This window comes from Microcaecilia unicolor, chromosome 7 (assembly GCF_901765095.1).
Source record: "Microcaecilia unicolor chromosome 7, aMicUni1.1, whole genome shotgun sequence".
NCBI classification, from domain to species: Eukaryota; Metazoa; Chordata; class Amphibia; order Gymnophiona; family Siphonopidae; genus Microcaecilia; species Microcaecilia unicolor.
The window spans coordinates 29,999,386-30,025,108 of record NC_044037.1 but is presented as its reverse complement, the minus strand read 5'-3'; the positions used below and the strand labels follow the sequence as shown (position 1 = coordinate 30,025,108).

At 42.9% G+C, this 25,723-nt stretch overlaps 1 protein-coding gene and 1 non-coding gene across 2 annotated transcripts in view; both read right to left on the bottom strand.

Annotated features, from left to right (window-relative positions):
- Positions 1 to 24,967, bottom strand: part of IL1RAPL2 (interleukin 1 receptor accessory protein like 2) — a 1,135,323-nt gene extending 1,110,356 nt beyond the window's left edge. The window contains exon 1 of the mRNA XM_030209898.1: positions 24,184 to 24,967. The gene's annotated coding sequence lies outside the window, so the exon portion shown is untranslated. The remainder of the gene's footprint in view (positions 1 to 24,183) is intronic.
- LOC115475182 lies at positions 5,241 to 5,376 on the bottom strand. The gene has a single exon (XR_003942966.1). It is a non-coding gene; the product is annotated as a small nucleolar RNA SNORA76 (small nucleolar RNA).
- Positions 24,968 to 25,723: the final 756 nt, after the last annotated feature.

Here is a 25,723-nt window from a genome sequence, read left to right as displayed (position 1 = left end):
TTTTCCTCCATTAACTAAAGTGTTATATATTACAAGAGCAGGAGTGAGAAGAACAATTCAAACAATTCAACCTGATTTAAATCTAACACAATTCCCTGAGAGTTCACTGGAAGCTATTACTGAAAGGACAACATTGCTGGTATCTTTTGCTCTCGAGCTGGACAGAAACAATATATTTAGACTTTTTTTTCCGCCATATTGATACCCCTTTCCTTGGATCTAAAATACAAGTTTTTCCCGACCTCTCTAGAGATACTCAGAAACGAAGAAAAGAGTTCTTAGTTTTGAAAGGAAGGCTCCTCCATTTGGGAGGGACCTTTATACTTAAGTTCCCCTGTAAATGTTATATTCCTTTGGATTCTAATAATTATTTATTTTTTGATCCAGGAAAGTTGCTTGAACTTATTGTTAGTAAAGAGTAATTGGGCATTAACCCGGGTCTATACGCTATATCGGCTGTGTCAACCCTAATTCCTTCCATCCCTTAGCATAATTTTGTTCTTTTACACAAAGTAATTGTGTTATAAATACTTTAAATTCCTAGCTCTTGGATCTCTCATAATGTGGACTAATTGAAATTATATAAATTGCCTAGTTAAATACATTGTTCTCATTATATTTTTTTTTCTGTAAATTCTAGGATTTATGTATTTTGCATAAATGTAAATTTAAAATTTATAAATAAAGGGCAGATCTATGGTTTGACCAGGGAACAGGGGTGGAGCAGATATTCGTGATTGTGAATAGCAGAGGTAGATGTAATGAGCAAATCCCAGAGTCTGACCTGCAGCACGTGTAGGGGTGGATAACAACTGAGTATGGCTCATGTCTCACACGGATTAGAGAAATTCGCTAGCCAGCACATTAGAGCGATCAGTTATACGTTGATTGAAGTTACCCAAAAGAATTGAGATAGAGGAATGAGTGGCACAAGGAACAATTAGATCCATATTCCTCAATGAGCTATCCCCTTTACAACTCACCATACAAAAGTAGAGTGGAGGAGTAGCCTAGTGGTTAGAGCTTCAGTCTTGACATCCAAAGGTGCCCAGTTCAAATCCCATTGCCGCTACCTGTGATCTTGGGCAACCCTCTGTTGCCTCAGGTACACAATTAGATTGTGAGCCTTCAAGGCACGGGGAAATACCCAGTGTACCTGAATGTAACTCACCTTGAGCTACTACTGAAAAAGATGTGAACAAAATCTAAATACAAAAAATATTCAACTGTAATTATCACCTCAGAACAGCACATGCTCCTTCCTCTGCCAAAGGCTGTTTAAATCAGATGGGTTTTTGTTTGTGTGGCGACTCTATATAGAGATGTAAATTTTTATTTCGGGTGCCAAGGGCCTGCTTTCAAATAGGGCCAGACACTTTACAAAACACAAAAATCTGCAAACCACAATAACCCTAATCCACCTATGAAGGGACAGTGCTATAAATATTTACACTGGGCCCTAGAGCATCAATATACTGTACTAACTACTGAAAAGCGGGAACAAGCTTAACCGCTATAGATTATTACACAGAAGCAACATGCTAGCAGAATCCTTCACCTTAGATACACATGCAGAATACAGACAGATCCTCAACTGAAACAAAATAGGGAACCAAACACACACACACAAAAAATGCACCCCCCCCCCCCCACACACACACACACACAAAGAAAAACCAGATTCCATATAGAGTGCATTTCCTCCTGTACTCTGCAAAATCTTTTTTATTTTGGTATATTTCCCAAAGCGAACACTTCCCAATCTTTAAAAGGTATTTTAAAAATATTTTTCTTTGTTGTCTGGGCATTTTGTTTTTCTAATGCTGCTGGTCCCAGTCTCTTTTCCACTTTCCTTGTGCAACTCTTCTCCTAAATTATATTTCAGGTTGGTCTTTCCATTTCTCTCTCTTCTTGTCCTTCTCTATATCTTTCTGGCACTGATTTTTTCCACCTCTCTTTTCTCTGCATTTATATCTACCCATTTAATTCTACCTTCATTGTCCCTTTCTTTCACTTTCTAGTCCATAGTCTCCTTTACACCTCTACTCCCCTCTCCAGCACTCCCATTGCCCCCCCCCCCCATATCTCTCCTTCTAACCCATCTCTCACCCATTTCCTAGTACCCCATTCCATCCTCTGTACTCACTCTCTCAGCCCTCCTCACCAGCCCCAGCTCCAATCTCCTTCCTTCTCTCCAGGCTGTATCTCATATCATCTACCCCATTCTCCTATTGCCCCTCTTTTACCATCTTTTTACTCCATTCCACACTCAACCCCTTCAGAGACCCATCATCTTCGTCTCATACACTTCCCTAGTACCCCATCCATTTTCAGTGCCTTTAATTCTTTTTTCCATTCTTCCAGATCATACTATGTCTCAATCTTTCCCTATCTTTCTCTTATCCTTCCGTTTTCTTGCAACCCATCAACCCACCCCCTCATGCCTACTAATTGCCCAATTCTTCACTATCTCCTCAAAATTACCATCAGAGGTAAGGCTCCTGGGGCCAGCTGGCCAGCCTGCCTTTATCACTGATGCTGCTAGTGACCTGCTGTGGGGAAGAGGGAGAGAGATGCTAGACCACCTGAGGGGGGGGGGGGGGGGAGATATTCCAGGCCTCATGTGGGGGGAGGAGGGGAGGGATTCAGGAGACTAGGGAAGAAAAAGCCAAGATACTGTTGTGGGGAGTGAGGCATCCTGTTCTGCTCCTTTTCTCCCAAACTACACTCATGCTGAAACTGGGATAAGCCATATTTTGGTGTGGCACTTGCCATCCCATAGTGATGTCTATGAACACAATACTAGGTATTTTCTTCTCTGTACCAACTTTAGCTTGATATTGGCAACTATGTGAAGGTTACAATAAGTAGTGTGTTTTTTCTGGCAAAAAAGGTGCCAGTCTCAAATGCAAGCCCACACTTCAGGGGTGGGGTGAGGGACCCATCCCACAATAACCAGGCCCCCTGCAACCAGTCACAGAATCTATGACAAGGCAGAATTGGTGTGTAAGGCCTGAGCTTTTTCATTAAAATTTGGGGACAATGGGTCAATTTTAGCAGACAGTGGAAAAGGTGCCGGTACTCAGTACCCCCTCAAAAAACAGCCCTGACAATAAGCAATCTTTTTTTTAAATATCATCCTTCAAAAGCCACTCTATTTTACATCTTAAGGCACACAACATGGGAATCCAGTAACATAAGTTATTTATTACTCAGGTTACAATGCAATATAATTTACTCTAAGCTTTTTAGGTGCTTATTTTGTCCATGTTATAAAGGCTACATAGGTACCTATATGCTTTTATGAACTATGTTCCCAGATCCATCCCCAACAGTACACAAATGCTGAAAGCCCAGATTTACAGCCGCTCCTCAGCTCTGCCCAAACTGTATTCCTGGCAATGCTTCCCCGCAGATCAAATTAGGCATGGTTTATGGTTTTATTAGATTTAATATACCACCTTCCCTGGACACAGAGGGCAGTTTACAAAGGAAAATAAAATTTAAAATGTTATATGGAATTCTTTTCTTTAAGGCAGGAAAGAAGAAACAGGAATAAAGAAAATTAAGTTACTAAACCTCGGCCTTGGCTGACCTTTAGGATCTGCTGCCTATTTTCATGTCCCTGTTCTACTGGTGCCTTTGGCAAAAATCTTGCAGCCATGCCGATTTCATACATATACTATACAGAGTAGTGTAATTTTCTAAAAGCCCTGTTTGCATGTAAACAGGCTTTCCATATAGAAAAAGCTTTATAAATGACCCCCCTTAAAGAGCAAGTTTGCAACTCTTCAGACAACTTGCAAGTGCATTTTGGAGGAACTCCCCATGGGCAGTGCACACAACCTGAGTATCTTTGTACCTGCATGGTGTGATAAGGTCACATCCAGGATAGTTGGGTTAAGGCAGTTTCAGTCTGAACTACAAGTCCCAGAAGGCATTGCAGGCAAGGAGCCAGGGGGTGATATGAGGAACTCGGACTGGACTTCTAGCTGCAATAGGGGAAGACAAGGGAATAAGCTGACAGGATGTGTAGATTGGCTGCCCCTAGGGGGAAAGAGAGCTAGGAAACCCTGTGTGCAGGAGCTCCTCATTAGGCTCATGCTCAACTCAGCTGGTATGGGTGTGTAGAGAAGCGAATGAGTGGAGAATGATTGGTTGTGAAGGCAGAAGCCAGGGATTGATTAGGCAGGTGGGAAGGAGTCTCAGCAGTTCAGTTCAGGGAGAGAAGCAAGGAAGGCGAGAAGCAGTTGCAGGCTGAAAACCCTTGGGCAGGGAGGTCCCTAAAGTACTGAAGTCTGAGAAGTATTTGCAGGCTGAAAACCCTTGGGCAGGGAGGTCCCTAAAGTACTGAAGTCTGAGAGGCAGTTGCAGGCTGAAAACCCTTGGGCAGGGAGGTCCCTAAAGTACTGAAGTCTTGGAAGTATTGGCAGGCTGAGAATCCTTGGGTAAGAAGAAGTCCCTAAAGTATTGACCTTACTAGTGAAGCTGTTGCAGGGGGAATCCCTTGGGTGTGAGAAGTCCCTAAAATATGGAGCTCATTATGAGGGTGAAGAGAATAGAAGTATAACTGCTGCTTTGTGATTGAACTATGATGATGAATTGAATGGACTGCTGCTGTTTGGAATTGAACTAATGTTTATGGTGCACTGGAATAAAGTCCTTGAGTTTGAAGTTACTGGTGGATATCTGTTTCTTCATTGTACCGGGAGGCTGTGGTTAGAGGAGATTGTTCTATCCCTGGCTGCACAAGAGAGGTGTTGGGTTACAATGGAAGCAAAGGAAACGTGCATGCTGGGAAGTACAGCTGCTGATTTGATCAATTGGAAACCAAGAGCATTGTAAACAAGGGACATTAATGTAACAGAAGCAGAGGGATTTGTGTTAATCCACAAAGACCATCAACAAAGTTGGCTCTGTGGCATAAATGTGAATGGTAGTGGATGAAAATCCCAAAGTTACTGAGGGGGACAGAAAGACAATGAGGTTACATCACTAATGAGCCCACTATTAGTTCATCTGGATAGTTTTTCCGGATTTCTGTCTTCTCTTGTACCCACCCATTTGTCCTGGTTTTCTGTTTGGTTGGGGGAGAAGGTTGCAATTTCCCCTTTACACACACTCCCGATGGCATACCTAGATGACTAGCAGCCTGATTGCCTTGTAGAGGAGCGCCATAGCCGCCGAGAGAAGGGGGGGCAAAATTCCCCGGGCTCGGTCCTCCAAGGGGGCCCCGGTACCAGGGTCTCTCTCTCTTGCTCCTGACAGGACCCAAGTGATCGAATCCCGACAGGAGCAGGAGAGAGAGAAAACTCCGGTGCTGCAGCCAGCCCCCCCCCCCCCCCCCTTGGCGCTGGGGAGGACCCGGAGGAGCACCTCTAGTGCTGCTCTTCTGCCCAGCTGAGCGGCTGCATGCGTGCCTGAGAGGAAAAGCAGCCGCAGGGGCAGGCAATCGGCGGAAGAGAAGCGCTGGAGGAATATATTTTCTGCTGGCGGGGCCTCGGGATCCCCGCCAGCGAAGGTAATTTGATTGTGTATATGGGGGAGGGAGTGGGAGGGCAGCCCTGACTGGAGCACCTCTTTTTAAAACATAATTTCAGAACCTCTAACAGAGGCCATGCTACTGTGGCAGTAGCCATCCTCCTTCCCTCGGTGGCCGGCCTGAGCACACTTCTTCCCCCATGCCAGACCAGCTCCACAGCACAAGGACTTGAAACAGACTCCCTGAAAGATCGCATGCCAGTTCTAACTGGTTCTTTAACCTGTGACCATCTCTGGGAAAAGGAAACCAAAGCAGCAGCAGATCCAAAATGATGAGAATAGCTGATTTCATACCATGGGTACTAAGCAGTCTGCAACAGTTACATGTTTGAACTTCTATAACAGATTTTTTCATGTAAGAGAATGGGGTTTGGATTGTTGTATTACGTACTGTTTGCTCTAACTGAATTCATTTAAAACCTCCTTTTTTATTATTATTATTATTATTATACAGGACTTATAGCCCACAGATATCAGAATAGTTCACTGTGGGTTACAATAGTTTTTTTTTTTTAATGAACCCATTGTTCTAATATCACTAATTTATTTTATTGCATTTGTATCCCACATTATCCCACCTATTTGCAGGCTCAATGTGGCTTACATAGTTTTATACCGCACGTACTTGGCACTACTAACTCTCTCTTTAAGAGCCCTTCAACTGTAACTACTCCCCTAACAAGGCTCATATATGGTTTTAACCTCCACCTTAACCATATATCATATAGAAATCATTCATATGTTTTTTATCGCCTCAGCAGTGCACATGACCAGCTTCACTCTTTTATTGGACATTCAACAGCACCCAAATCCTCACTGGCGATAATATTTTATTAAACTGTTTCTTCATTTACTTATTTAACTGAAACAGTTTAATAAAATATTATCGCCAGTGAGGATTTGGGTGCTGTTGAATGTCCAATAAAAGAGTGAAGTTGGTCATGTGCACTGCTGAGGCGATAAAAAACATAAAAAACATATGAATGATTTCTATATGATATATGGTTAAGGTGGAGGTTAAAACCATATATGAGCCTTGTTAGGGGAGTAGTTACATAGTTTTATGACATTGTCATTCCAGAATATCAGATACAGTTAGTAGTGTACAGAGATTAAGTAGGGGAGAAAGAGGAAGTGATTAGGCAGGTGATTGTGGAAGTGGATTTTCATAGCTGGTTGGGTTTGGAAAGTAGATCAGTGAAGCTATTGGTTCTCGTTGTAGGCCTTGTTGTAGAAGTATGTCTTCAGAGATTTGCAAAAGTTATTTGTTTCGACAATTGATTTCAGGTCTGTGGGTAGAGCATTCCATATTTGCGTGCTCGTGTAGGAGAAGGTAGTGGCATGCATCAGCTTGTATTTTAGTCCTTTACAACTGGGGAAGTGCAGATTGAGAAATTTGCAGGATGTTCTTGTGGCGTTTCTGGGAGGTAAGTCCACTAGGTTCAGCATGTAGAGCGGGGCGTCTGCGTGAATGATTTTGTGTACCATCGTACATATCTTGAACACGATGCGTTCCTTAAGTGGGAGCCAGTGCAGTTTCTCTCTTAGGGCTTTTGCACTTTCATATTTAGTTTTTCTAAATACGAGTCTCGGAGACAGATGCTGCATATTTGTTTGATGACTTTAGTCACCTTTTCCCAAAGGGGGTCACATTTCTGGTCCCATATTTAATTTAGTCCAGGTATTTATATTCCTGTATAACAGTTAAAAGCAGATGACAATAAATCCAAACATTTCCAAGCCCATTACAATGTCAATATCCTAATACATACTAAAATACAAATCTTTATAAGAAAAATTATAAAATGTCTCATATCTAGCTTCATTTCCCTTTTAGCAGTGATGTTAAAGACAAAGACGTAATACATTTTTTTAAAATGAAGTTTGGCACTTTTACAAACAGGGATGGAGGCAAGCGATACTTTCTGCCTCCACTATACACCATATTCCGTGCTTGAAAAATATTTTTATATTTTAAGCTCAGGGAGCTTACCTGGTGGTAATCACTGCCTGGTGACCACAGGAGCCCTGATCACCTCCTAAATAGGTGGCACTAGAGGCTCCTCCAGGAAATGGCCACATGGCAAGCCTTTGGTTCCGCGGAATCTTAGCAGAGATTGGGTGGCGACACCGGTAATTGGGAAACAAAATGGGAGCTGGGCAGACTCCTACGGTCTATGCCGTGATCGTGACTAAATAGATGGGGATGGGCTGGAGTGTACATTTTAAGGGGCTTCGACATTAGCTTCAGAATTGCTGGGCAGACTTCTGCAGTCTGTGCCCTGAGAAAGGCAAGGACATATCAAACTCTGGTATACATATAAAGTATCGCATACCATGTAAAATTATCTTGTTGGGCAGACTGGATGGACCGTTCAGGTCTTTATCTGCCGTCATTTACTATGTTACTCTTTGGGGTTCTGCATGGAATGTTGCTACTAATTGGGATTCCGGAATCTTGTAACTCTTTAGGATTCCAGAATCTTCAGAGCTTTTAGTACAAGAACAGTGCTGGGCAGACTTCTACGGTCTGTGCCCTGAGAATGACAAGGACAAATCAAACTCTGGTATACATATAAAGTATCGCATACCACGTAAAATTATCTTGTTGGGCAGACTGGATGGACCATACTGGTCTTTATCTGCCATCATTTACTATGTTACTATGTTTACCCGCTGCAGTAAAAGGTGGCCTCGGTGTGTGGCAGTGCCTATGCCACTGCAGGGCTCCTTTTACCGCAGATTGGTAAAAGGGGTCCTAATTTAATTGACCATAATATTCCTTAAAAAGCCATAGTCTGCTTCTCTTAACATTTCCCACCCTACCACTGTTCTCTCCTTCTCCACCCTTCACTTCTCCATACTGGACTTTCCCCCTGGGCTTTTAGCCACAAACCACTGTGAGTGCCTCGGGTCATAATGAAGGATGTGCCCATTAACAATGCCTGAATAAAAAGCCTTTGAAACTGCAGAACAGATGAAGTCCTGTGAGTGTTGAAATAACCAGCTGGTGGCCTGACAGCTGACTATTAGAGTAACTGAAACCCCACTGTGTTAATAGCAGCTAGTCCAAGGCGTGAAAAAAAAATTCATTGTTTATTTACTTTTCAGTTTAGCGTACAAATTGTATATTGCGCATATGTTCAAAGCTGTAACAGCAAAACATGCAAGCATTTCCAATGCAACTGTAACAACTTTATAACACTTTTTATTTTACTCTTGTGGCTGTGGTGGTTCATGGACTATTAGAAATTGTTTGCAGTGTGGCAACAACCGTGGAATTTGAAACCGCCACTAATCTGTCACTAGTATTATTAGCTCTCTGCCCCCAAATAACTGGTCCATGGGCGTAGTTTGACTGTTTCATTTGGGGGCGCATATTAATATATATATATATATATATATATATATATATATATATATATATATATATATATATATATATATATATTCAAATGAATATGCTAATGTGGAGGGAGGAAGGGAAAAAGAGCTGCCCGTCCTGTTTCTTTCCATCCCCTTCTCTTCCCCTCCCCACTCTATCCAGCGTCTCCCTCCCCCTTCAAAGCATCTCCCAAATGACAACGTGGATGCAACAGCAGCAGCTCACACAGGTTTGCTTGCTGTGCTTGTGAACGGCGACGGCTGCGTGGGGGGAGTGGAAATGGCTTCCTTACTACTGTTACAGTGGACGCCTATCTCCTGGCTCACTCCACTCCCGAAGCTGCAGAGGCGAACGGGCGGGTGGGAAAGCAGCAAGCAAGCAGCCACGCTGAACTCAGTCCTTCGCTTCCTGAATCCTGCCCTCTCTCTGCGTCCCGCCTTCCTCTGATGTCATTTCCTTTGGGGCAGGCGGGACGCAGAGTTAGGGCAGGATTCAGGAAGCGAAGGATGGAGTTCAGCGTGGCTGCTTGCTTGCTGCTTTCCCACCCGCCCGTTCGCCACTGCAGGAAAGAACTCATCTTCGTCGTCTTGGTCGTTTGGGGGGGGGGCACTGCCCCCCTTGCCCCCCCCAGTCTACGCCCATGAACTGGTCCCTCTGCTTAATCATGCTTCTATCACACTTCAATTTTCAAAAATAATTCAAGGGGAAAAAAATGTTACGAATTCCCTCTAGCTGCACTCTTGGGGGGGGGGGGGAGGTTATCAGTGTGGGCTCCATTAAGATGTGTTATTTTACTGTTAACCCCAGTTATTAGTAGTAACTAGGTCTCATTTCATAAAATGGGACCTGTGCTAAAATAGCACAAGTTGTGGTAAAACATCATCTTAACAGTAGCCCACATTGATAAACTCCCCCCCCCCCCCCCCCCCCCCACCATTAGTGTGAAAGGTTTCAGCCTCTGGTAACCAGAGCTAGTACTGTGATGTCATAATGCCTCATTCCACCAGTACCTAAGAGCCATCCTCATCTGTGAAGTCACAATGGTTTGATTGTCCTATACTTGGCTCACTTATTACATGCAGCATTGATTTTGATTTCTAGAGGCATTCCTTTCTTCTTTAATTAAGGTGGGGAGTTAACAATGTAGGCTACTGTTAAGATGAGTTATTTTACTGTTAATCCCAATCACTAAATGGGGTTAACAGTAAAATGGGATCAAGGCTAAAACAGCATGAGTTAGCAGTAAAATAACGTCTTAATAGTAGCCTTAATAGTAGCCCATGTTGATAACTACATTGATGAAATCTCGCTGACCTCCAAAGAAAATACTGTTCATTTGACTGTTTAGCAATCTTTTGTCCTGCTTTTCTGTATATCCTAACTACAATCCTTCTGATCTGCCTCTGTTGCAAATTTTAAATACAACCAATCATGGATATGGACACTAGCCAGAACATGCACAGGCCCTGAATAGAAGGCCAATGCTTCTCTTTTGGTTCCTTGATGGTCAGATTGTCAGCAGAATCTCTTGCTCCTTGACATACATGCCAAGTCACATGCATTTGGTAGGTGACACACACATCTGGGAGTCCGGGACCCTTATCCAGCTCACATGCATAATTATACTATTCTCACTCATTGCCGCTCTCTCTCCCTTTTCTGCTCCTACTCCTGCAACCTAGTCCATCATATCTCACTTTTCTGGCTCCCGTGGTCCACCAAACTTGTGAAGCCAGCAGTGCTGAAGAGATGCTGCTTCCAGCCAATAAAGGACTTTTCTTCTACCACCCCCGCTGATCTGATGCTCTGGTTTCTGGAGGTGGAATGGCAGAAGAAAGGCCCCACGTTGGCCTTCGGAAGCAAAGTCTCTTCAGGTCCACTGGCCTCAAGCAAGTTTGGCAGACCACGGGAGTGGTGAAAAGAAAGGATGCCAGGATGGTGATATGGTTGGGTGGGGGGGGGGGGAGAGAGAGAGATATGCCAGGATGTATGTGGATGGTTGGGACCCTTCAAAGTGGACAGTATTCATGTCCATCTTAATGAAGAACGCAGAGGGGGGGGAAGTGAAAAGTAAGGATGCCAGGATGGTGATATGGTTGAGAGAAAAAGAGAGATGAAAGAATGTATGTGAATGGGAGGGACTCTGCGAAGTAGACGGTATCCATGCCCATCTTAAGGAAGAATGCAATGGAAGACTTTTAAGGCATATGACACTTTTTTAGTATACTCATATACACATTCATAAATTTAGAGAATTTAAAAAAGGGAAGAATTTTGTTTTGAGAAATGGACATTTTGAATTGACTTTTTTTGAAGTGCAATGATTACAACCTAGTGAGAATGTGATACGAGCATTTGGTGATGGTCTCTCGGTATCTTTATGAGCACTTTCACATTTGTTAACCAAATATGTGATCATGATGGCTTTTGACTTATTTAATATTTAACTGTGGGTTATTTGTATTTTTAATACTTTAAGATGTGAGTGAGGGCAGACAAAGAGATGCCAGGATGTGAGGGTGGGTGGATGGGGGGGGGGGGGGAGGGAGAGAGAAAGATGGCAGGATGTGTTAGGGGGGATAGAGAGAAAAAGAGGGAGAGGTGCTAGACTTCCAAAGGGGAGACAGAACAGGAGCAACAGAAGTGAGGAAGGTATGCAGGCCTAGTGGAGAACGAGATGCTGTCATGTTGGGGGGTGGGGGGAGGCACATAGGGACACAGAAAAATTATGTTGGACAGTACAATAGGAGGAGAGCATGGGGACGGGGATGCTCAACATGGCCGCAAGATAGGGGCAAAAACACAGGAGTAATGCAGGGTAGGGTGGTTAGGGATAGAGAGAGAAGATAGATGGCGGACAAGGAGATCCTGACAAGACAGTTAAGAGAAGACATAAGCCAGAGACTGAGTCCAACATGATTAGAAAATTAAAAATTACCAGACAAAAGGAGAAAACATGTTTTTTTTTAAAACTTTCTATTAATTGATTACTGCCCTGAAATGGCAAAAGGAAGTAAGTGCACATCAGTGAAAATAGAGGCAGACTGTGACATAGGCACAGGTCTGCACAATAGGGGCACCAGCCCTGGAAAGACTAAGGTGGATGAGGGGGGGGGGGGGGGCAGAAGAAGAGAGGTAGGAAAACATAGGAGCCAGTAGGAAGAAAAAGGGAGAGCCAGTAAAAGGAAAGAAGAGCAGGAAAGGAAAAGCAGCACCATTTTCAAACCAGCACTGTGTGTGAGTGCAACCCTCCCGCCCATCCGAGCAAGGGACAGCAAGAGAGACCCGAGGAGCCAGTAGGGGAAAAACAGGGGCCATTCAGCGCCAGTAACCTTTGTTGCAAGATGTCCTCTGCAATGAGGGATGCACATGGAAAATAATGATGGTTCCAACTCTTATACGGAGGTGGGGGATCCCAAAGAGGGGAAGCAAATCACAGACCTCTCCCGCTTTTAAACAGCAGGGAGAGCCCTCACATGAATCATCGGGCCCAGGCACACTTGCTATGGCAACTCAAGGCAGAAAACAGCATGCGGTTAAGCCTCAGCTTAGATGGCAGGGCTCAACCATACTAATTAACAATGGATATTACAAGACCTATGTAAGGCGCAAGGAGGATGGTCCCTTGGCATATAAGCAAGCAAGCGGCTCCTGGATTGGCATAGGATAAAGACAGCATAGGACAACTTTAGGACAGGATGTTGCTGTATTAGTTAAATGTTAATAAGGAAATATTCATAGTGAGGTAATTCTTGATAAGTTGTTATCATCATGAAAATGATGGTTTGTATTGCTGCGGCCTTAAATTCCCACTTTCGGAAGATAAGAATGGACTACGGAGTGGTTTTTGAAAAGGAAAAGAAAGGGGAATAAGGGAGAGAAGGGGACAAAGGAGGCAGGAGGGCAAAGAGGAAGGGACTGCAACTCCCTCTACTGTGGCACTTGCTTCCTTTTGCCATTACAGAGCAGATTCGAATATTTCAGTTTTTGGAACGTACATATGCTAGAGCTGGTTTAAGACATGACATGGGCACAGAAGAGAAACTTCATTCGTTGGCCTTTAAATCTCCAGCTTTGGGATGGGTCATCCTTGGCATCTCTGCATTTATATTCTTGGGTTCTGGGGGGAGTTGGGGAAGTCATCACTTAACTATCCAGATTGGGAGCTGACAGCAGTGTGAGACAGTGACACAGAATAACAGGAAGAGAGAGAGAGGACAGCCTTAGACCACCAGTAACTCAGTCAACAAATCAGAGGTGGGTGGTGGGTAAATCTTTACAAGGTAATTAAAGTTTATACTTCCAAACATTCTGAGACTACAGTGCACCACACACTCTACTATCTGTGGATTTTCTCGATCATAAAAAATAACAGCTGATACAATAGCTGGAGGCAGAAAACAGTAAATACAATCATTCAAAGATTAAGAAGGCATGAAAATACCAACAGGATGAATCTGAAAGAGGGACTGGCAGGGCGAGGACATATGGAAACACAGACATAAGAGAGAAGATGAGCAATCTAAATGGGCCTAATGATGCTTATTTCAGTCGTATTGATTCCCCCCCCCCCCCCCCCAGGTTGATATCTAGCTCTCCCCTCACTTATTCACAAGCTCAAATTCATTTTAAAATAACCTTATGGTCTTAAGATATTTCAAGGCATTTCTCCAGATTATATGTCCTGTTTAGTCCACGTATCAGTGTCAGAGACTATTCCTTAAACATTTGCATTCTCTGCATTCCCCCTGTTAAGGGTATTCGATATAAACGGGAATTGGAGGGCTCACTTCCAGTGGTGTAGCCAGGGGTGGGCCCAGGCCCACCCACTTTGGGCTCGGGCCCACCCAGAAGCAGCACACCTATGATGTGGCTGGCAGGGATTCCCAAGTCCCACCAGCTGAAAACTGTCCCTTCTGCATACTTTGTAAATAGTAGATCTTCGCCTGCAGCAAGCAGCGACTGATACATACCGTTCACTCCAGCCCCACAGCCTTATTCCCACCTATGCGCAAACAGGAAGTTGCATCAGTGGGAAGGCTGTGGGGCCAACATGAGCAGTGTATATTAGTTGCTGCCGGTGAAAATCTGCTATTTAAAAGGTATGCAGGAGAGGGGGATGTTTGACAGACCATATGGCATGCAAACGAGAGGAGAGACCAAATTACCTGTGGGACGGGTTTGGATCTTCTACCCACCCAAAATTGGGTGTCTGGCTACGCCCCTGCTCACTTCTAGTCCAGGCACCTTTGGAACAGCTTAATGCTCATTTTAGATTACAGTCCTCCTACCTGTCTGTCTTTCTGTTAACAATTAAAACCTTTTTCATTTGGGAAATATTTGTCTATTCAAGAACAGAATTAATGTAAAAATGGTACTTTTGAACTTAACAAAAAATAAAAAAACACACACACACCTCACATTCTTAGTGGTCCCACCAGGATTTTTCCAAGCTCCCTCAGAATTCTTGGATATATCCCATCCGGCCCCATAGCTTTGCCCACTTTCAGATTTTCAAGTTGTTTATGGACGCTTTCTACCATGAATGGTACAATATCCACTCTATTCCCAATATACTCTTGGCAGCTGATCATGGTCCTTCTCCAGGACTTTCTTCTGTGAACACTGAAGAGGTTTGTTTAGCACATTCGCTTTATCCTCATCACTCTTCACTTAGTGTAGAGTGTAGATTACAGTACTACAGATTTCCATGGGAAAGCCCAACAGACAACCCTCTCCAACAATAAACTGTTCATTCGCTACTATTATTATGAGGAACCAATATCCCAGATGAGTTCCCCTAAAATCTAAATAACCTTACTGCCACTGGGGCTGGAAGAATCTCCCTGCTCCCTATAAGGCAGCACCTCCACAGCTCATCTCACATATTTCAGTACTCACCATTCCACTCCATTTTTCTCTCTCTACCTTCCTACTCCTTTTGTTCTTCTCATCCCCTCAACCACCTCCTCTTATCCTTTCATCTCCAATTTATCTTTCACCCTATAACTACTCTCTTCCTTTACCTCCATACAGTGTTGAACTAGATGTTGTGCCATTCAGGGCACAGCCAACTGAAACAGCAACATGCCGCCCCTCGTCTCCTCTATATACATCACCTGGGCCACACCCTTTCGTAGTTCTGGTCCTGTACCCATTTTTTTTTTTTTTTTACTCTGTACCAGCTCTCTATTTTTGTCTCATTCTCTTCCCCTTCAGGCACTTCCTTTCCACCCCCATCCCCACTCCCTGCAACATGTATTCTCTTTGCCTCTTTCTTCCCCATTCCTTCCTATGCCAAAGCCCGTGGACCTTTGTCTTTCCCTCTTCGTCAGCATCTGCCCTTTGCTACTTCCCTCTTCTACCAACATCTGCCCTTGCTTCTTTCCCCCTTTTATTGTGCCTATTCTCATAGTCCCCTTGACTCACCCACACCTTTCTGATTAGAAGAAACCCAATCCAGTGCTTCTGCTCACTCTGTATTGACCTGTGATGGCACCGCCAAGCATTTTAAAAAAAATTTATGAGCCAAAATTTCCTGGCTTCTAAATTACATGATTAATTAACCCCACATGTTTTGAACTTGTACTGGTACAGACAGTACAAAGCAGGATAGACTCCTACTCTTTGACACGTTTCCGCATAGATGACTAACAAACTGCGTACCCTTGGAACAGGCCCTAAAGTGACTGACTGGGTTAGGAACTGGTTGAGTGGAAGGCTACAAAGGGTAGTGGTAAATGAAACTCGTTCTGAGAAAATGACATTACTAGTGGTGTGCCACAAAGTTCTGTTCTTAGGCCGGTTCTTTTTAACAATTTTGTAAGCAATATTGCTGAAGGACTGTCTGGTAAGGTCTGCCTCTTTGTAAATGATACCAAAATCTGCAATAGGGTAGGCACCCCTGATGGTGTGGATAACATGAGGAAGGACTTAAGTGAAACTAGATGAAATGGTCTGTAATTTGGCAGCTAAGATTTAATGCTAAAAATGCAGGGCCATGCATTTGGACTGCAAAAACCCGAGGGAACAGTACAGTTTAGGGTGTGAAGAACTTTTGTGCATGAAAAAGGAGCTGGACTTGGGTGTGATCGTATGTGATGATCTTAAGGTGACCAAACAGGAAGAAAAAGTAAAGGTAAAAGCTGGAAGGAGGCTTGGGTGCATTGCGTTCAAGATCTGCTGGATTGTACACAAAATCATCCACGCAGACGCCCCAATCTACATGCTAAACCTCGTAGACCTGCCTCCCAGAAACGCCACAAGATCATCCCGCAAATTTCTCAACTTGCACTACCCCAGCTGCAAAGGACTTAAATACAAGCTGATGCACACCACTACCTTCTCCTACAAGAGCACACAGTTATGGAATGCATTACCTACAGACTTGAAAGCAATCAACGAAACAACTATCTTTCAAAAATCTCTGAAGACATTCTTCTTCAACAAGGCCTATAATAACAATCTATAGCCCACTAAGTCACCTTACCAACCCACTCAACACTGAACGCTCACCCTATAATTTCCCTAAGCACTCTCTTCCTTCCTCTGTCCTTCCCTTCCTAATCACTACTAACAGAACCTGATCTGACACCCTATAATGACAATACTAACAAATTTATGTAAGCCACATTGAGCCTGCAAATAGGTGGGGGAATGTGGGGTACAAATGCAATAAATAAAATAAATAAATAAATAGAGAGAGGAATGGCCAGCAGGAAAAGGAAGCAATGATGCTCCTGTATAAGACTCTGGTGAGACTTCATTTAGAATATTGCATATAATTCTGGAGATCACACTCTCAGATATAAATAGGATGGAGTTGGTCCAGAGGGTAGCTAAAATGATCAATGGTCTTTGTCATAAAGCATATGGGAACAGACTTAAAGATCTCAATATGTATACTTTTAATATACTACCACAACTATGAATTATTCCAAAGTCTTTACCTCATACTTCAAAATATATATTAAGCTACTGTAAAGGTATAAAATCACATCCTTACAGTGCTGCTTTCCACACAACCTAAACATATCACCACTGTCCTATATATTATACCAAATACTACCCACAACTCTTCTGCTCAACAGGATTAATACAAATCTTCACAGGAAGAGATGTACTTATCTCAACAGTCCTCCAACAGTTTGTTCACATAGGAAGTCCACATTGTTCCGTACCATGCTAACACAGTGCAGTGATTAATTGTCCAAAACATGCTCCATAATCAGTGTATAGATCAGTTGAGTCAACTTTCAAAAATATAGCAATCCCCAAAATGTTATATGCAGTAGGGTGCCACAACATTGAATGCCACCATAAAGCAAGGGCAATAATGCTGGAACTTGAGCCAGCCTCCAAAAATTACCAAACCCAACATGGTCCGTGGTTCGCTCCAAAAGGGGTTGGATATTTTATATTGATTTATAGACTCCATCCCCCAGGCTCATACTAACACTGCAGGTCTACCAAAAGACGCACGCACATGCGTATAATTCATAATAATTCATAGTTGAGGTAGTATATTCTATGCAACAAGATTACAACTATATTGACATTTATTTACCCATGATTTATGAATATGTATACTTTGGAAGACAGGTCGGAGAGAGGAGATACGATAGAGACATTTAAATACCTATGCAGCATTTGTGCAGAGGAGGCGAGTCTCTTGCAACTGAAAGGAAGTTCTGTAATGAGAGGGCATAGAATGAAGGTGAAAGGGGATAGACTCAGAAGCAACCTGAGCAAAAATACTTCTTCATGGAAAGGGTGGTGAATTTGTGGGAGGGCATCCCAGTAGAAGTGGTGGAGACAAAAACAACATCTAAATGAGAGCGAGCTTAGTACGAGTGCATAGGCTCCTGGGACTAATAGGAAAAGTAGTTGGCATGGATGTGCAGACTGCATAGGCCATATGGTTTTTACCTGCCTACATTCTTCTCCGTTTTATGCACCTCTCTTTTCTGATGGCAACAGTGCAGCTCAAAGGATGTATTTTTAGCCTACAATCAAACTTCTCAGGGGGCTGAGGTCACTCAGTATTGCACTGCACAGCACTGCTGAGGCACACAATGGTAGGATTACTATACCTGCCTGACCATGCCTGCTCATTGTACTGCAACTCAAGCATTCCCAGAAGTAGACTGCTGGGTGGCAATTATACCACTGCAATTACATTCAGAGTAGGAAAAAAAAGGTGAACAGCATCACCAGCTCTAATTCTCTCTGTAATTTCAAGTGGAGTTCAATGCCTCAGTCAAAACTAGTTATTCTAACTGAAGAAAATAGGCTGTGTCCTATTGACTTACTATTGCGTTGACTTTGATTCCAGTCTTGCTGTGCCTGTTTTTAATAAGAATTAAGTAAAACAATAATAATGCTAAACATGAGGAGCATCAGCATAAAAAAAAAAAAAAAGTAGACTCACTTCAAACCTAAATACACCATGTTCAGATTCTGGTATCAGCTACTCAGCTTTTCTTAGGCAGATAAATTATCTGCTTTAACTAACAGAAAAAAAAAGTGTTGGATATGAAGGAAGATATGTGGTTGCCAAAGCTTGTAGCTGGAGATCCTCACTAGATAATTCTTTTGTTTGTTTAATAAATGTAGAGTCAACTTGACCATAAATGACTCCTTTTCATGATAAGTGAATCCATTCCTGGTTTTACCCTATTCTTTTGGAGGGCACACCCCTAAGTAGAGCAAGGCTGCAAGGCAACGAGGTAAAACCTGGACTGAACTGTCTTGTCCTGGGAAATTTGAGGGCGGTGCCAGCCTTACAAAGAATCTAACAAGCATACAATTCACTCTGGAAAACTTCGGCAATTCCAGTCCGAGAGCCCCACGCAGGTCAGGTTTTCAGGACATCCACAATGAATATGTATGAGATATATTTGCATACCAAGGAGGCAGTACATGCAAATCTATCTCCTGCATATTCATGGTGGATGTCCTGAAAACCTGACCCGCCTGAGGCTCTCAAGGAGTGGAATTGCCTACCCCTGACATAGGATGAACTGTCACCATAGGTTTTTTTCTTATGCGCCTTCGACTAAATTGTAAGCTGCATGGAACAGGGAGCAGTGCTGTATATATCTTGTAATGCAATATAAATAATCAGTAGCAGTCAACAGTGTATATTAGGTAGAGGTTTGTGTACACCACTACCCCCCCCCCCCCCATTCAAGGACCATGGATAAGAAGAAAAGCAAGTGTTACATAGCATCACAAATGCACAGTTTTCCTTGGATACAATCCTTACCAGCATTCAACACCATGGCTATGATAAAAATTGTTCTATGGTTTTTATTAATTGATTTATTTATATCCTGCCTTTACCCAAATCAGGTAACAAAAAACACATACAATAAAAACACTAAAACATAGCAACGAATAAATCAACAATTAACACAACAACCCAATTAACTGAAAGACGGTTACTTCAGTACACTTCATTCTTCTAGATATTTAAATTGTTCCACATGCCAGTTAAAACTGAACAAATATCCATGAGCTGCAGTGTTAAAGGACAGGAGCACACATGGAAGATGCTACCCAACCTAACATAAATGCCCCATTTTCAGAGGGCAGCAATATTTCTTGTCAAGATTCACATAAGTAAATGCTGTTGTGGCATGATGGCCTCCCCCCCCCCCCCCCCCCCCCATCCAACTGTTCCATTAGCAAGCCCAAATACTGTGCTTTATTTTACACTCCACCCCATTACAGTATTCCTAATTCATCCTAGATTCTGAGATTATGCACTGCTTTGATTTGAACAGACGGTGTTTTACCCCTGGGCATTCACCAATACTTGACTGTTCCTATAAGATAAAAGGTAAGCAGCCAAAGGGAAACTAATTAGGGGTCTCTACCCCAAGAGTTGAGTACTCTGCTTGTGCCACAGTGCTAGCTCATAGCATGATGGAATGTTCCCTTTACAAAGGGGAAGAAAATACCATCAACCAGCAATGTTTACAAAGCCTCAATTTACCTACAAAACTTATTCGAGCTCTGATTTAGAGTTACAGTCATTCACTATAAATGAACATTTTGTACAATATACTCATTGGCTGTATTGGAACTTCAATTGTTGTAAACTCTAACTTACAATACTATTTCTTAGTTTTAACACAAAAGTAAAAAAAAATGTAGGCTATTTTTGTGTCCTTAAAAGTGCTCACATAAATTCATACTGTACTACTACTACTACTTAGCATGTCTATAGCGCTACCAGGGTTACGCAGCGCTGTACAAGTTTAAACATGGGGAAGGACATACCATGATGGTGAACACCTACAGAAAACTTTTATCAGGAGTGACGGGAGCCACAATAATAGCAAAATTCCAGTATACATGGAATAGACACAGAGGGACCTTAGAGATAGGAAGACCACAGATTAAGACCTGTGATAGCACAAGCACACGTAGGCAGGGTGAACCAAGTGATCTTCCTGTCATAACATCTTCCATAATTTTGTGTTACTAGGTCATCAGGGATGGGGCTGTCCTTGTTTCACTGGAGGAGCTTTTGAATGGAGACAATGAAAGGGGGGGGAATGTAGAATGGGACAGACAAGATGCATACTTATCCTTCAATTTATGTATGCAGGCTATTCTATTCTTGTGATTTATAATCTACACTAATCTCTTCAATATAATCTAGGTGGATAACATACGATAGACATCTAACCAGATACAGACATTTAGAAAAATCGTAGATTACAATTTAGACAATTGCATAACAATTAAAATACAGGGGGTTTTTTTAACTTTTTGAAAAATAAAATAAAGTTTGTCTTAAATCCACGGAAAGATTATTCCACTACTTAGTTCCCCGATATCCAAAAAAATATCAATTAAGAATTGTCGCTTCCATATTTTCTCTCAGGACCTTTTGGGCTGATGCAGACATCCCCAATTAATATATTTCACTTTTGACAGCCCATCAAACAGTACAGAGAATGAAGTTCCTGTACTCAAGTGACCTGATGCCTCTGTGCACAGACACTCACTGGGCAAGTCTCAAATTACGAGCCCTAGGGGACTGTGCTTAGCCCTAGGCTCCACTCCCACAACTCAGTTCCGGATGTACCTCCTGGCTTTCATGAACTTTAGTCCTGCTTTTCAGAAGAGAAAAAAAAAACTACTAGACAACAAATGCAATGGCTTAAAACCAAGACCGACAGCCTACCCCATCCCTCAATCACACACATGGAGCTCTCCTTATCTTACATATGGGAATAATAAAGAGAAATAAAGTTGGGAGTGTCAATACAAGAAAGCCCCTAAACAAGGTCATAAGACAGGAAAAACACCCTGAGACTAACAGGGCGAGATTACAATACCAGGTTTAAATGAATGCATTGTATTATTTGGCAGTATTGTGTTAAACTTTATAACAATATTACAGCTCTACTGTTAGTATAGCAATCATTAGATTTGAAGGGTGACTGACATATGCATGTGAGTGAATGAGTAAATGTTATAATATTATAGAGTGTTGTTGTTTGACACTGATGTGTCAATAAAGAGAAATTGGTTTATAATATCTGGACTCTTTTATTGTAAAAGAATTTATTGTTTACTCCGATTGAGGTGTATTTTCCCCTAAGTTAAGATAGTGAGTAACATTACAGCACCATGGAGAGCAGCAAGTGCAATAGAATTACAGATGTAAGGCTGAAGTGGCCTGATAGCTCTGTTAGTCCACTTTTAAAGGTAATAGATGGAAATAATACAAAGAAAATAAGATAACACCTTTCTATTGGACTAACTTAATACATTGATACTTACTTAATATGTGTGTGGTTGACATAAAACAGGCTGAAATCCGCTACCAATAAATTCAGTGGCATTTGCGCTATTCAAAATATAAAGCCTATCCGTTGACTGGCGCCTAAAATTGTAGCCTCCCTTTAAAAAAAAAAAAACTTTAGATCCGCTTTCTTCCCCCACTGCCTAATAAAGAAAAACTTGTATAGTTGCAAGTTTGAAAAGCGGGTTATAATAAAAGGTGTTTTGAGAGCGTGACTCCCCTCTAATATAGGAAGCCTGCCTGGCCTGCAGATGACCGGCACAACCGCGCTGCCCACCAGCACTTTTACTGGGCGTTTTTAAACTTTTGGATACCAAAATCTCTTTGGGACTAAGGTTAGAAAACAATTATAAAAAGAACACAGGGGGGGAGGGGAAGCGATTTGGCTTTAACTGCCACGTGATTTTCAATCGTGTAGCCAAAGCTTCTCCTTGCGGTTAAGTCTTATCACATGCAATATCAGCAGATTCAGATTTTTGCTCTACTGAATTTATTTCCAATGCAAGAGCAAGAAACTTTGGCGTAGCTACCCCCTCCCCCAATGGCTGGAAATACGTTGCACGGATCCCACTCAATAGCCGTCTTTTGCAAACTGAGATTTGGGAGAAGGAAGGTTCTGAACAACGGAGAAAGCCGAATCAGCAAGATTTGCTGCTGCGCGCCACCCCCACCCAGGAAAAAAAAAGTAGCATTAAATACTCTCAAACTTCTATACATTTTGGAGGACTAAAGCCTGCCACGAACACAGTAAGCATCTTGTCAAAATTCCTTTGATTTCCTGAGTGCGTCCCTGTCCATTTCAATTTTTTTTCTGTCTGCTGCTTCTGCTCGCCCAGTATTGGGTGTGCCACGGTATCATTGGCACAAGCTAAATAATAGTTACATTTTATCCGTCTATTTGTCAAGTTTGTTGGTAGTAGAATAGCAAAATGTCTCGAACTAATTGCAAGTCCACCTAAAACTGTCAGCCCCTTACTGTGTGAGTAAAGGGGAGGAATGGAGCTTGCACTTAGCAGCTTCTGTGCTGTGATTGCCACAGATGTCCGGTTGGGGGGGGGGGGGGGACAGAGGGTTGGGCTGGCGCCAACCCAGTTAAGTTCCTCATTGGTGCCAGTTTCACGAGTGAAGTGCTACAGTCAGTGCAATGGACTTTTCCCGCGAGTTACAAAAAACCTTAGAGGGTTCACAGAAAAATAACGGGAGGGGGGGGGGGCAGACCAAAACCAGCGTCCGCATCCCGAGTTCCACAGTGTTGCGGGAAATCTACAGGAGGCAAAATTTGAAAGCAAGGGGGGAGGGGACAAAGGACTCCCAGCATGAGAAACCAGGCTACTTTGACATTTTTCCCCTTCCTTTTCACAAGAAATACACCACATGCACTCGCACAGACTCCTGTGCTCGTTGTTCACACACACAAAAAATAAGAGTTAATATCAAGTAGTGACCGCAACTGATAGAGTGTCTTCCAAATTTAACAGTAACCAGAGCACCTTGGGGGATCCGAAAGCAAAATCATCTGTCAGGATTAATGGCCACCTCCTGCTTACTAACTTCATAATTAAAGCTTTCCTCGGGGTGGGAACCCCCGCAACCCCATAAGCAAATTAAAATCTAAAGCACAGGGAAGCTCTTTGCTTTCCAGGGAACCCATTCACTAAAAGGGATTACTTATCTGGTTTTATCTTTTTTTTAAGTCGCCACTTAAGAACAGTTTGTCCTTTTCTTAAGATACAAGGTTTACTATCCATCCAGACTCTACGGTCTGTGCCCTGGTCGTGACTGAATAGATACGGATGAGCTGGAGTGTACATTTTAAAGGGGCTTCCTGAAGTTAACTTCAGAAATTTTTGTACAAGAACAGTGCTGGGCAGACTCCTGGGGTCTTTGCCCTGATAATAGCAAGGAAAAACCAAACTCGAGTATATCGCATACCATGTATAATGAGTTTATCTTGTTGGGCAGACTGGATGGACCGTACAGGTCTTTATTGGTCGTCATTTAAAGACATAGGAACCGACTCTGTGGGTGCTTGAGCACCCCCAATATTGAGAAAATTCCTTGTACGTGTCAAGTGAGGGGTTATTTCCACTGTGCTTAGCACCCCCAATAATTTTGAAAAGTTGGCTCCTATGGTTAAAGATATAGGTGAAATTCTCCCCCCCCCCCCCCTCCCAAAGTGAAATCTGTTATTAAACTTCTCTTAGAGGCTGGAAGACAAGTAGCCAAGCTAAAGCCAATCGTAACACGTGTTATATATTGTAACACAAAATAAGCTACTTTATGGCCGAAGTGAGAATGGCACCTCCGCATTTTCAACAGTCCTTCAGACGGGGAGGGAGGGAGATAATTCCAAAGCCAATTTTGAAAGCTACAATTCACCCTGAAGGATGCAAGAAGGCAATGAGGAAGTAGAAGGTAGGTCGATACAGCTTACCTAGTACTTCAAATTGCATTGAAGAGGAGCAGTCACTGCCATTTCTCCCTCGATTCCAATTTATTGACAGCGATCAATCCATACGTTTACCAGACGGGCAAAGCAGCCAGCAGCCTCCCATGCACAGGTAGAAGGGCTTTAGTGAGTCTTCATCATGTCCTTCCCTCCAGCTGAGTTTAATTTCAGCATGCAAAGCGGTTCCACCTGCTCGGATTTAACCCCCCAGCTTTTACGAAGCCCCAAAGGGATCGGCTCCTAATGGTTCCTCTCACTTTAACCCAGGGAAACTCCTTTCCACCAGTTGTCCAATTTTGTGCTCCAGTGGTCTGCAATGATTACTCTGCAATTAATATAGGCAAAGAAAGTATCCTTCTCTCCGACTGATATTTGTACATCCGACGTAGCTGACCTCTCGCTGCGCGTTGAAGTTCGCGCGTTCTTCTCCCCTGCGATCAAGGACGCGGCAATTCAGCCACTTTCTTTCCCGAGTTAACTTTTCCAGTTGCTATATTATTACATCTCTACAACTTTTACTTTTATAAAAGGAAGATTCTTACTTCACGTGCAGTGCAAAAATTGCCTTCGTACTCGCTCGGAAATTGAATGAAAACAAAACAGACCAAAATCCCCCACAGAGGCAGCTCCAGTTACTCTCTAATCGCATTATTTCTCAGCAGTGCCTGTGGAACGCTGGAAGAGTGACCCGTTTGGTCTCCCCAGTCAGGCTATAGGAGATGTGAAAAAATAATCACACGTCGTGCATGCTACACCCTTTGATTCTGAAGTTCAGGTGAAGAAAAGCGATCCGAAGGCATTGCGCCCATACATCCCCTCTACAAAGCACTTCCCATTCAGAAGGCAAAAAAAAAAAAAAAAGACACTTTTCCTACGTACCTCGGTCTAAAAATGTGACGCAGCAGCGCCATCTAGGGGCCAAATGTCCAACCGGCGCCTGACAGTGCGATGCAACTTCTGAAACGTGTTCATTGTGGCTATAATTGCTGTGGAATACACAGGTGGGGGACGGCTCAGCTGGTTGGGGAGGCCGAAGTGGCAGCAACGTACAGAAAGGAGGGTCTGTAAAATAGTTGCAAAGAATACATTGTATCAAATTTAGGTATTCAACATATATCAACTGCTAGAAAATAAAGTGGCAAGAAAATTAAACAGTGCACAAACTTCTGTACTACTACTACTTAGCATTTCTATAGCGCTGCTAGGGTTACGCAGCGCTGTACAATTTTAAACAAGGGGAAGGACAGTCCCTGCTCAAGAAAGCTTACAATCTAAAGGTAGTAAACTATGTAGTCAGTGTAGGTATCATGAATGGGGAAGGTGGTTAGGCGCCAAAAGCAAGGGAGAAGAGATGGGCTTTGAGTAAGGACTTGAAAATGGGCAGGGAGGGCGCATGGCGTATGGGTTCGGGAAGTCTGTTCCAGGCATAAGGTGATGCAAGGCAGAAGGGGCGGAGTCTGGAGTTAGCGGTGGTGGAGAAGGGTACAGATAGGAGTGATTTGTCCTGAGAGCGGAGGTTACGGGT